Source organism: Lycorma delicatula, chromosome 1, assembly GCF_047948215.1.
Source record: "Lycorma delicatula isolate Av1 chromosome 1, ASM4794821v1, whole genome shotgun sequence".
In the NCBI taxonomy this organism is placed as follows: domain Eukaryota; kingdom Metazoa; phylum Arthropoda; class Insecta; order Hemiptera; family Fulgoridae; genus Lycorma; species Lycorma delicatula.
The window spans coordinates 116838019-116850847 of record NC_134455.1 but is presented as its reverse complement, the minus strand read 5'-3'; the positions used below and the strand labels follow the sequence as shown (position 1 = coordinate 116850847).

Genomic DNA, 12829 nt, shown 5'->3' with positions numbered 1-12829 from the left:
GCAAAGTTAACCCACTGGTTTGGTCTAGAGGTGAACTCATCATTGCAAATTCGCTGATTTTGATGTCGAGAGTTCTAAGGTTCAAATCTAGTAAAGGCAGTAACTTTTTGAATACTAGATTGTGAATACTGATGTTTTTTGGTGGTTGGGTTTCAATTAACTATACATCACAGGAATGGTCGACCTGAGACTGTCCAAAACTACACTTCATTGATATTCATACGTATCATCCTCAATCATCTTCTCAAGTAATAGCTTACGGTGATTCCAGAGGTTAAAAAGAAAAAGAGAGGTAAAGGAATGATTACAAGTAATATCGTAGGTTTTAATCGATTGAAAATAAAAACAACACAGAAAGGTTTTAAAAAATTATATTAAAAAATCAAATAATAAAATAAATAGACTTTTTAAATAAAATTACATACTATAACTAATTAATTACCTTATAAAGATATTTTGTAAATTATTATCCATTTTAGTCTGCAGTGTCATATAATAAATTTATTCAAATAAAATTAATAAAAACATAAATACAATTATGTTTAAAAGTTACACAGAAAATAATTTTGAGATGAATAAAGATTATTGAATTAAAATTTAAAAAAAATAATGGTTTTAATATTAAAACATAATATCAAATCTGAGAAAAAGCAGGTAATACAGAAACAATAATTTAAAAATGCAAGACACAAATTAACAAAAGAAAATGAACCATATCTTGTAAGTATGATAAAAAATAAGAACTAAACTTAATTATGAACAAAAATTTCAAACAGAAAATCAAAATATTTTTTAACAATCACAGTCTTAGGAAATTATTAATTATGTGTCTGTATATATTTTTTTTTAATATACAAACGTACAATCAATTAAATTGATATATTACATTAAAACTAATATTTATTGCTGAAGCTGATAATCAAGATTTAATAACTGGTATTAAACATTATTTTTATTTCTGAGTGAATCTATTATAATTATAATATTTTTCCAATATATTTTTATTTTTAATACTTTACAAAATACTATCAGCAATTTAATCTTGAACATTTATTTATACTTGCATAATATTATGATCATATTTTGATGTGGCATTTTAATATAAGCATTTTTAAGAAAAATGCTTATAATAAACATTTATCTAGAATTACAATATCAAGTAATAAATAATACAATAAAAATAATAACATAAGGCATTCAAATAAAAACGTAAGTAATGCAGAAATAAAAACATTTTCACTAAAATTTACATATAAGTATCATTTAAATGTGTTCCATGTCAAACAATCTTCAAATATAAAAAAAATCATCAAAAAAAATTTTCAACAGTTCTATGTAGGTTCTAATAAATATTACATATAATTTTAAGAATAAGTTTTTCTGAAGAATGTAACAACTTATTGGCATAAATGAGTAAAGAATGACAAAGAATATCTACACAAAATAGCAACTGAAATAACATATGTTTCACAGGAAAAAAACATGGCATTCAAATACTTGAAATAAGGCAAGATACCTCACCATGTGTGTTATAATAAAAAAAGAATAATAAAAGTCAGCATTAAGAACCCACCGGGTTGGTCTAGTGGTGAGCACGTCTTCCAAAATCAGCTGATTTGGAAGTCGAGAGTTCCAGATTCAAGTCCTAGTAAAGTCAGTTATTTTTATATGGATTTAATGTTATTTTAATGTTATTAATGTTATTATTTTTGTATGAATACTAGATCGTGGACACCAGTGTTCTTTGGTGGGTTGGATTTCAATTAACCACACATCTCAAGAATGGTTGAACCGATACTGTACAAGACTACACTTCATTTACACTCATACATATTATCCTCATTCATCCTCTAAGTATTAGCTGAACAATAATTACCAGAGGCTAAACAGGAAAAAAAAGAAAGTCAGCATTAAAAATGTATTCTGATAAAAAAAAGAAGAAAAAACCAAGTTTATTGTATCATACCACATGCAATACTTCATCAGTTCCAAAATGCTTAAAGAATTATGAAATTTTTTGGAAATTGTGAAATTGAAATGTAAGTATCGAATTACATTATAAAATAACAAATGAGCGCATGATGCAAAGAAAGATTAATTTTTAAAATAATCATGAGAAATCAGTATTATATAATATTAACATAAGTAATAATTAGTTGTAAATAATTTTTTTTTCAACAGAAAATATAACATACTTTCTATTATTTTATAATATTAGAACTGATCCAACCCTTCAAGCAATAACGATATATTGGTACATTTATTGAATACGGGAAGGTGGCACAGGCTATCGTGTAAATTTATTTTTAATGCGTTTTAGGAACATTGATCTTAACCACTAAATATCCAACCAACATAAATAAAAAATTACTAGAATCTGAGAAATTTTCATATCTTAATAACTTTTTTTTGTATAAATTATTTGTTATTTTTTAACAATTTAAAAATATAAAATAATAACCATAAAAATATGGATTTTTAACATGCTTTGAAGTTTATATTGTAAGAATTTTTCAAAAGTAGATAAAATTTAGTAGATAAATCCACATGTACGTAATGACCAGTATAATTAGTGATAAAATTTTCAACTGAATTCATCGATAGTTTTTCAGAAAGATGTAATTAAAGCACTAAATACTTTAAAATTTTACTTTTTATTTAAAAAAAATAATAACAATATAATTTAGTGCATTCCAGGGCCACAACTAAATCATCAGAGTCATCCGCGTCTTCTAACTTCTCTTTAGCTTTATTAGCTTCATCACAATTACAACATTAGTTAGATCAGATTGCCTAACTCTTTTATTATCCATTTCTTTAACAAAATAATGATGTTACAACCTGAATTTATAACTAGTTCTTGCAGCAGTTTTAATCGAGAACAACCATTAACAAAATAACATATGTCATACATTCTTAGAGAAAATATGTGTATTTGTGTTTCTAAACACAAATACATTTTTGGAAATGCAATTAAAAGATTCATTGGGATTTTTGTTGCTACTATGTACTTGTGTATTAATTTGACACCTGATAAACTTTTAAAAACTAGCTTTATTATATATGCAAAATATTGTGGTAAGGAATGTTTACAACTATTGCTTACCTGTTGTTTAATATTCATTATGTTTAGAAAATGATCTTTTACTGGGTGAAGGGAAAACATTACGGCTAATTTTATCTACGCTATGGCCATATATCATACTCTCAGTTAAGATTCATCTAACTGTCAGAATATAAAAATTTGAAGATTATCTATGTCTTTACCAATCTTCTGTGTCCAAATAACCACTTTCCGTTATCTTGAAATCTCCGTTTTTCCTTTTTACCCTTTCCAACGATGTCTAAGTTGTGAAACCATTTTCTTCTGGATAAGGCCCAAACATTTCAACTTTTCAATCATACTATTTCTGAACAATTTTATTTTTAATTTTTAAGTGAAAGCTGTTTTACTTTTACCATCCTGAAGATAATTTACATACATTAAATTTCTTTTGATTTTGAAAAAAATTACAGAAATTCAATTAATAACGATCATTATAAAAAAAAAAAAAACATTTTTAAGGTGAAAGAACATAAAAGTAATGTTGCTATGAAATTTTAAATATATAGATATTTAACTATAGATATAGAATATATATATATAGATATATTAAAAATTCTACTGAAAATCCTGTTACTACCTACTCTTAACACTATCTTCATTTTCACTCCAATGTTCTTTTATGTTAACCTCAAATGTATGTTTGGTTGTTCATTAACATTGTATTTTAAGAAAAGCTAATTTTAATTTTTCATGTATACTGTAACAAGTCTACAGAATTCTATACAACTAGATTCAATAAATTAATGCTAGGGAAATTTATTAAAAAAAAAAGATTGTAATCGTTAATTGATTTTCTTGTTTCTTTCTGAAGTATGAGAGTGTATAAAATATAAGAAAGCTGAATAAATTTGTACAAAGCAATACAAAAGTTGAATAAACAATTATGAAACTTAAAAATGATCTTTTATGATAAAAAATCATTCAGCTTTAAAACTAGAAAACAATACGGTTAAAACTATAGAATTACAACTGTACAGTACATAGTACAACTACATATACGAATATAGAATTAGTTCTAATTAACTCAAAACATTAACTCAAAAATTTTAAAATCTAATAGATAAATACAATCTTAAAAAATGTAATCTTCCTATCCATCTTTCCAGGTTTTTTATGACTTTCATGGGCAATACCCTCTCTGAAATTCCAAATTATTGGAGGATACCAGCAATAAAGGATGTACTAATGAGTCTTTATCAATCATACCCAGTGTTAATTGACTTTGGCATCTTAACTAAGAATACTAGCACATTAATATGACTAAGACAGCTAGTCTAAATTAAAAGTTTGTTTTATTTTAATCTATTATGCAAAGTAAAGCAATTGATTAATAACAAAAATTAATTACCTGAAAATAGAAGAAAAATAATTTGCATCTGCTCTAAATTAATTTTTAAAAAATGACAATATATGAGTAAGTAGTGTAGTAAAATTAGTAAAGCAAGATCATTAAGAATGACTAAATATTGGGCGAAAGTAAAAGCTAAGAACTTAAAGGCCAAAAGATCGGCAAAAAACACTTGAATTATTCTGGCTAAAGTGGTCCTTTGCAGCCTTAAAAGTAAAAAAAAAAAAGAACTGAAATTTAAAAGTTTAACCGTCTCAACTCCTTTGCTGACTTTTTTGTTAAATGAATAAATGGCAAAAAAATTAAAAAATTACATAGTTCGTTCAATATTTTCCTGAACTAATGTCAATACATGAAGGAACAGAAATTTTACATAATACATATACTGTATGCCATACTGTCTGTATTCATTTATATATGAAAAATGAGAATTATATAATAGAAAAAATCTAATGAAAAAAATTATGTGGTGAAATCTTCTGTGTAAGTATTACACGAATTAATACGCAGAGATCAAAACTAACAAAAAATTAAACATAATTTAATAAATTAAAAATATTAACTATCACTAAAAATAAATAGATGATAATGTTAAATAAATATAATAATTTAAATCTAATAAACTCATGAAAATGCTAAAAATGATGTCATAAAAATATTATTTTTTTTTTAATGCATAATCGATGATCAAACTTTGATTTTAATAACATATATTTTAACTGTTTGAAAACTTATATTTTATTACTGTTTTAATCAAGGATATATTTTATCAACACTCATCCGCTAATTAAGTAGATAAATAATCAATTTTTCAATTTTTTCTACTTAAAAATAATAATATGTAAGTAAATTATTCTATAACTTCATAACATAGCTAATTTTAAATAACTAAATTATTCTACAAATTCATAACATTAGCTAATTTTAAATAACTGCATAAACCCTTTGACTAGATTCACATTGCACATAAAATTATAAGCCATAAATTTTTATAACTATTTCTGTGAAGTGATAATGTATTTAAATTGAACTCATCATGAAATTAAGGTCATCCTTTCCCAAACAAGAATATTACTAAACGTACATTTAGTTTAAAAGTATGGTATGTATGGGCAAAAGTATTTCATTATATTATTTTCTTAATTTTTTTTTTAATGAAAGTGTACAATCCCACCATAATAACCTGTATTACCATACCAAAATAATCTGGACAGAGAATTTTTTTCTTTAAGTAGAAATAAATAGTTAATACAAAGGAACTGTTAAGTAACATTATTTATGCATAAAAATTACTTCTAAAACTAAAACAATACAGAAGACTGATTAATAGCTTCTTCAAGATTCTTTATGACAAAAATGTGTTACCTACACAGTTCTTTACGTACACACAAATGCAAGCATTCTCATATTAATTCTAAATAGTTAACAGCAGCATAAAATTTATTTCATTAGATAAATTGTTTCTACTATTTTTTCCTGAATTAGCATAACCCAATTATATGAGTATAGAAAGCAGTTACAAGCCGTACAAAATAATTTCATGAATTTTTCCTAATTAAGCATATGTTTTCATAAGACTGAAATACTGAAATAATGCCTTTAAATTTTTCTTTAAAAATGTAGTAAACAGTTAAGAGAGATTAAAATAAATTTTGTTAATCCACGTTTTCTTTAAAAAATACACTTAATCAATTTAAAAACAAATTCAATAATTTGCATTATTATAAATTCATTTTTTTAACTATATTTTAACATTGGCAATAAAAGAGTTTAAAATAAATGTAATTTATTTTTATGATGTATTTATTTTTGGATGAATAATTACTCATAAAAAAGATAGGTAAGTAACCCCGAATGATGGTCTGTAGTTTTCAGGATTGGTGAGTGTATTAGAAATGTACTATTCCATGACAAAGTGGCAGCATCTTGGATTTTCATCTGAACGTACCGGGTTCGAATTCTGACATTGATGGCATTTTTCATACGCTACAAAATTCAAGCTGCAGAGCTTCTAAGTAATTTCATCAACCACAAAATAAATAAATAATTGAATGCACACAGTTGTTTATTGTCTAAAAGTATAGGATTTGTTACAAATAAACTGCATTACACTGAAATTTACTTCTGTTAGACATGAATAACAACATTATTGAGGCTATTTAAAAAAAATCTAAAATCAGATATCAGTGCAATAATAGTAGTATCAAAAACAGTATTTTTTTCAGTACATACAATTTTAAAAACAATAAGTAATTAAAATGGTCACAGCAATTTTTAAAAATATTACACATTTCAAACATGAAATACGTATTTGAATGGATTTTAAGTGTTATGTATCAATTAAAATCTAGTATGGTAATTATAAAAGTTTACAGAAAACATCTTATTGTAAAAAAATTACAGTAAAATGTAAGCAGGGGAGGAAAAATTATTTATTTATGTTATTATAATTATTACTATTATTTAAAATTATTTTTAATGTTAAATACAAATTATGCATTAATTTATATTGCATAATTATTACAGAACAGATAAATTTTCAAAAATAAACTATACTATTAGAATACAAAAATGTATTCCCATTTTATACAGTGTTTATGGAATTTAACATATTTTCTTTTAATGTAATAGTTCAATTAAGTAAACATTGGAAAGTACACATTCAATAAATTTGGAAATGAATTAGTCATTTTAGATACATATGAATTTTAATTATGTAATAAAGATGTAGTAAATGCACATTAAAGCATTATTTGTTTAGGACTGGAAAGTTATCATCTCTGGAACTATACCACAAATATACTGAAAACATACCACAAGCACAGTTCACCGCCTAAGAGAAAACGGCTACTTACTGTATGTATGCAGGGCATGTACATTGGTTTGTTAATTGCATAATATATTAATTCTTACTACAAATAAAAACAAATATTTTAATATGAATGTTTACAGAAATAAATAAAATAACACTACTTTTAATTAGGAATTTTTTATTTCAGGTCCAATCTCACAATAAATAATGAAGTAAAACTATCACAACATTTGAAAATCTCTATTGAATAGTTCATATTATTATTCTCATCTTCTTCTTCATCTTTCACATCTTTTAAAGAACATATAATTTTTTACTGTTACACTGAACTATACACAAAGTTATAATTTTAGAACTGAATTAAACTAATTCAGATTATAAAGCAAAGTAACAAATTATTATAATTAGTAAAATTACAATAGTTATTCTTTCCCAGTTTTTTCTCTATTTCAATAATTACATTTAAAAGTTTCAGTAATACGATACCAGGAAACCAACAAAATATTGGCTTCTGAAAAATGGTAAAATGTATATTATTACGGTTTTTAAGTACCAAGAAATAAAATGATCATTACTCTAACTATCATTAAGCAAAAACTTGAAAGTAATAACTTAACTTCCAATCACATTCTCTTAAACAAAAATCTGTAACAATGTAATCACTTTACTGATGCTGTAAACAGAAATAAAAAATAATAATTTAAAAATCTCCAGAACACTACAACTGCAATATTTGTTGTAGTGTTAAAATTTTTATGATAAGATAGTAACTTACATTTTTTTAAATCTTTTTAAAAATTTAAAAAAGTAAAGTATTAAATTAGTCAAATATGGATTATGCTTTTATTAAGCCACTGCAATTATTGTTTAACAAACTAAAAGTTTGTAGTACCGTAAATTAACATGGTGAATATTTTCAAGTTAAAAAATAATGTTCAATTTTATTTAAGTTAAAATTTTTCTTCAATATTATCATTTAAAATAAGTTATAATGACTAGTCAAAGGGTTATCTTTTTCAGAAATCATTTTTTAACAATGATTTTTAAAAAAATATATATAACTATTATACAACATTGTTTACAATTTTGAGAACTACAGTAACATAAAACATACTGGTTGCAAAATTATAACAAATTAAGAATAACTAAGTACAAAATAATATGTATGTCACATCGGAAGATAATGTAATTTCTGAGAACAACAATATTTTATTTTGTCTAATAAACTAAAACAGCTTGCCAATAGCTGTCTAATATACTATTTTATATAAACAGACTACCTCTCAGAAGGCTGCAATGCATTTTTACACTTTAATTGGCATATTATATACTGAAAAGATTATCAATGAGGTACTGAAAAACTAATTTTATTCAACAATACTGAGGAAGTCAAACTGAAATCAAACAAAAACATATGTATGATTAAAAAATATAATAATTACATTAAAACAACAAAAACAGAGTTAAAAACAATAATAAAATCAGTATGTAGAATGTACTTAAACTACAGTAAACTTTATAGTTTGATTATTAACTTCATGAATGTTGGATTTAAAGATACATATGAACTGCCAAACTCCTGAGTTTTTATCTTAAATTTTAAGATTTTTCCATTCCTAAATTTTACCAACATCAAATTTGGTTACTTCAGCATCACTATCATGTAAACTAGAATTTATTAAAATATGCTCTCTCTTTTCCTGTTTAGCCTCCAGAACCACTGTTAGGTATTACTTCAGCGAATGAATGAGGGTGGTATGAATGTAAATGAAGTGTAGTCTTGTACAGTTTCAGGTCGACCATTCCTGAGATGTATGGTTAATTGAAACCCAACCACCAAAGAACACCAGTATCAGGATCTAGTATACAAATCTGTATAAAAGTAACTGCATTTTCTAGGATTTGAGCCTTAGAACTCTCAACTTCGAAATCAGCTGATTTGCGATGACAAGTTAACCACTAGACTAGCCCCGGTGGACTTATTAAACTATGCTACACCATACGAATCCAATCACTGTTGTATAAGGTTACAATCTCATAAAACTCTTAATATTAAATTTACGTGTGATTACAAAAGCTTCAACACTTACTTGAAGTGAAGTGTACATTGGATGTACAATGTACACTTTGAGCCAAGTGATGGATGCCATCACTTGGCTCAAAGTAATTTTTATTTTTTTGGCTCACTGAAATAAGAACTGCAAAGGAATCATTTTGGTTCTGATGAAGAAGTAATGGAATGGTGGAAAACTGGCTACATACCAGGCTAAAACGTTTCTTTCAAAAAGGAATTAAAAAATTTGTTTTAAAAGTTGGACTAAGTGCATAAAAGTAGGAGCTTATGTAGAAAAATATTTCAAATAGTGAGTGCAAATAAAAATAACAGTTATTTTAATTTCACATTATTTCTTTTTGACCCTTTAAGTGTAAACTATTTTACATTTTTTTATAAAATATATACGCCCTTTATAAATTGTCATATAGCATCCATTACCTAATCATTTCTTGGATGAACAAGACTCAAGAGTGCTGAAAAAATATCAAGCTTCTTCTTCAGGTACTAAGAAAATTACTGATAATTTTTTTCATTTATTTGTTAATCCCTACAAGGTATCAGATGTTTTTTCCCAACAACGCTTTCTTAACCCAACTTGATAACAATTATGTTTGTCCTGACACTATTAAACAATGTAATTTCCAGCTTATTCTATGTGTTTTGAGAAGTAAAAATGGATAAAAAGATATGCATACTATTATGTACATAAAAATGTTTATAGTATGGTGGATCACAACTTAAGTGATTTCATAATCAACTCTCTGCAACAGTGATGTCAATTTCTTTCACCACTTTTATATTAATATTTATTATACTGATTAATTCATATTGATAAACTTAACAAAAAAATCTTCAATTAACAGAACTAAATTAAAAAAAGCTTAAATAAGAAATGAAAAGATTTTGAATTTATCTAACTGCAAGGTTTACTAGTGAGTAATTTGTTTTAAGTGCTAATAATTTTATTCATTATTTTCTTTTGTATGATTATACAAGATCAATGGTCTTCATATGCAGTTTTTTTTTCATTTCTACATCTAATATATGTAAACATATTATACTTCTTGGTTTGGGATATGTATTAGTAATCCTCATATTATTAGAATCTAAACATCTGAAACAGTGATATTGATTACAGTTTTCATTCAAGTACATAAATAGTTTATTATATTTCTTTTAAAATAAATTGAGTACTTTTTTAATTTTATAACTAAATAAATGACTTTTTGTTATGTTTTTGTAGTGATATTATTGTACTAATTTCCTCTTTTTGATTAAATTATAAAATTCAAGGAGATGTGTTTTTGTTTCTTTATTTAGTCACCAACTGACGGCATGTGTAGTGCACACACATGGATTAAGAGTTCTTTCTAAATCGTAATGTTAATCAATGATATTTGCTACATGATTTATGTTCTCAAATATTCTTGAAAGTTGAATTGTATTTTTAGCAATGGCCTCTCTTTCCCCTTTCCCTTCACATTATAAATTGTAACATGATTCCTAACTGGCTGGTTAACCATACCTGGAGACCTTCTCTTGGTTCCTTCTTCCAATATATGAGGTCACTGTATCAGCCAGTTATTGATTTTATACGGCTCAAGTCCTTTGTATAACTTAGAGTTCACATTATCATTTGATGTAAAGTCCAAGAATTTTTTTGTTAACATGTGTTACCTACATTTTCTTTGTTAATAGAAACTGAAAACACAAATAAATGAAATTTACTTCCATACAAATGATATGTGTATCATTTGATCAATGGCAGTGGGGAGTTAAAGCAGCTGATTAATAATAATAGATATTGTGTTATTCATGAACATAATGCTCCTATACAGACAAAATAATCCCAGCCATCACACACTTTGTGATCCTAACATGTTATGAAGAGTCTATACATTTAATTAAGATCTTAATATGTTTAACAATGATTTTGTTTCATAGATTTTTTTTTCATTTTTGCATTCCTAATCAAGCTTCAGAGGTTCCCTTCTGTAGAATATAGTTCTCATTTTTAAAACTAACTGTGCAAAAAGCAATTGTGGTTATAAATTTAAATTAATATTTCTGGCTTTAAAAAGGAAAACTTTGGCTTATTAAACATTTTTTTCTTTAACATACAAAAATAATAACGTCTGTTGTCAATTGTTTATAATTTTTGTACAAATTCACTACATGCTTTTACTTCAAATGTAAAGCCTTAATTATGTAAAGAAATAATTACTATTTTGATATCTACTGCATTTCATTTAGACTACGAATGTAGCAATTATTTTTAATTAAACAAAAATGATAACTTTTGATATCTATTGTATTTTATTTATATCATGAATTCAGTAAATGTTTTTAATTAAACATAAACTGAAAATTTCAATTTATGAACAATTTAAATGTATTTCTTTACATATAAAAAAATTAAAACTTTTTATATTTTACTATCACTTCCATTGCAAATTTAATAGGCAACTCACTCATTAAAAAAAATTTAAGATATAGATTAATTCATATAAAGAAATAATTTTTATCTTGTTGCATAGTTTTATAACAAGTTTATTAATAGTTATTTTCTGCTGAAAATTGCTGTATTTGTTTATAAAAAATAAATTAATTTTTGACAGCATAAAAACACATGGAATCTACTGCACTTCTTCTAACTCTAATAAAAATTGTAATTTACGTGGGTAGTAAATGCATATATATATATATATATATACTGTATTATGTACCACCTACCCTATCTAGTAATGTAAGGAAGAAATGTGCAATGAAACATAAGAAAAAGATAATAGATTTAAGTTTACGTAAATAAGTCGCCATACATTTTTAAGTGAAATCTAAACTTTTTTTTTTTCTAAATTAAGGAGACAGTTTCCTGCAGGAATCATTAGGACTATCTCAAACTAAACCTGCTACAACAAAGGTGAGTATCAACAAACAGGTCAGATTAAAGTATCTCAGAAAGGGTATTAAGTAGGTAAGATATCATAGTCAAGAAGTATATCAATAATTATATCTGAAATTATTTAAATCACAATGCATTATTGCTACTTAACATATATTATAAAAAAATGTGAAATGTATCTTAAAATATGTTTGTATCAAAAGATATTAGAAATAAACAATAAACTCAAGGATATCATTTATAAGTTAAAAAAAAAAACCAACCACACCATTTATCCTCATTTAATTAGATGTTTATGTTTGCTATATTACTGCTGTTGATAGTAAGAAATAAAGAACACTTTTAGTATGTTTATAGCTGCAAGACATAAAATGCAAGTTGAGGATACAATATTTTTATGAATGTTTGGCTCTGGTAACCTGAGAATTAAAAATTCATATGTGGTACATTTAGAAAGTACACTAATGTCTTTCATTTTACAACACTCAATATTTTTAAAATATAATTTTTTTAATTTGCATAAAAATGCATTTTAAAAGTAAATAGATTTTAAAAAATCAATAAATTTGATTATTGGTAAACCAAATAGTAGGGTGTAAAGTTTT

General features: G+C 25.0%; 1 protein-coding gene across 8 annotated transcripts in view; it reads right to left on the bottom strand.

Moving 5' to 3' along the window:
- Positions 1 to 355: 355 nt before the first annotated feature.
- The window catches only part of phtf (putative homeodomain transcription factor), a 169136-nt gene continuing 156662 nt past the window's right edge, over positions 356 to 12829 (bottom strand). For all 8 annotated transcript variants that reach the window (XM_075359808.1, XM_075359759.1, XM_075359800.1 and 5 more), the window contains one exon: positions 356 to 8660. The gene's annotated coding sequence lies outside the window, so the exon portion shown is untranslated. The remainder of the gene's footprint in view (positions 8661 to 12829) is intronic.